Source organism: Triticum dicoccoides, chromosome 7A, assembly GCF_002162155.2.
Source record: "Triticum dicoccoides isolate Atlit2015 ecotype Zavitan chromosome 7A, WEW_v2.0, whole genome shotgun sequence".
In the NCBI taxonomy this organism is placed as follows: Eukaryota; Viridiplantae; Streptophyta; class Magnoliopsida; order Poales; family Poaceae; genus Triticum; species Triticum dicoccoides.
Genome location: NC_041392.1, coordinates 26,509,963 through 26,510,768, shown reverse-complemented (window position 1 = coordinate 26,510,768; position 806 = coordinate 26,509,963).

Sequence of the window (806 nt, the reverse complement as noted above, 5' to 3'; positions counted from 1 at the left end):
ACGGACGGCGCCGCCGCCGGCACCTGGAGGGGAGGGGGGAAACAGACGCGTCGGGTCTACACGGAGGGGATCTTGCGGTGGGTCTGGCCCGGATGTTGCTCCAAAGTGTTCCTATGGGCTGACCTAACACAACCGGGTGGATACATCCACGGCTCAAAGCCCTTCCGTGCAAAGTCAAAGGGGTTGATCCCGTGGTCAAACGCTACAGGGTTAGGCGGGACGGGGGCCCTAGGGGGGTAGCAATGCCACCGGAGCGTCGCACCGGGACCTCATACATGCGGGATGGTGTGGTGGCATGTCCGAAGAGGCGGCACGCGTCTCCGGGGTGTGGCCCCCCCTCACGGACGGCGATGACACGGTAGTATACGTTCTGTGGTAACGATGCGGTGTGAATATTATTAAATACTCGGAGCGCCACAAAATCATGAGTTTTTTACACGACATGGGTATGTGTGCTGTAGGACTGATGAGAATTTTTCATAATTTTTCGTCATGGAGAAGTATCTGAACAATTCCCTCTTACGCGGATTGCTCTTCGCGTGTCTATGACTGTGGCCGGCGGCCTCCGGGGGCTAGCATGCCGCCAAATCTTGCGGAGGCGGCCTCTCACAAGTCTGGAAGTGTTGTGGCGGGTGCAAACGCCCGTCACGCATCTCCGGGGTGTGCCCCCCCCTCACGGACGGCGGCGCCGCCGCCGGCACCTGGAGGGGGGGGGGGACGGACGCGTCGGGTCCACACGGAGGGGGTCTTGCCGTGGGTCTGGCCCGGATGTTGCTCCAAAGTGTTCCTATGGGCTGACCTTACAC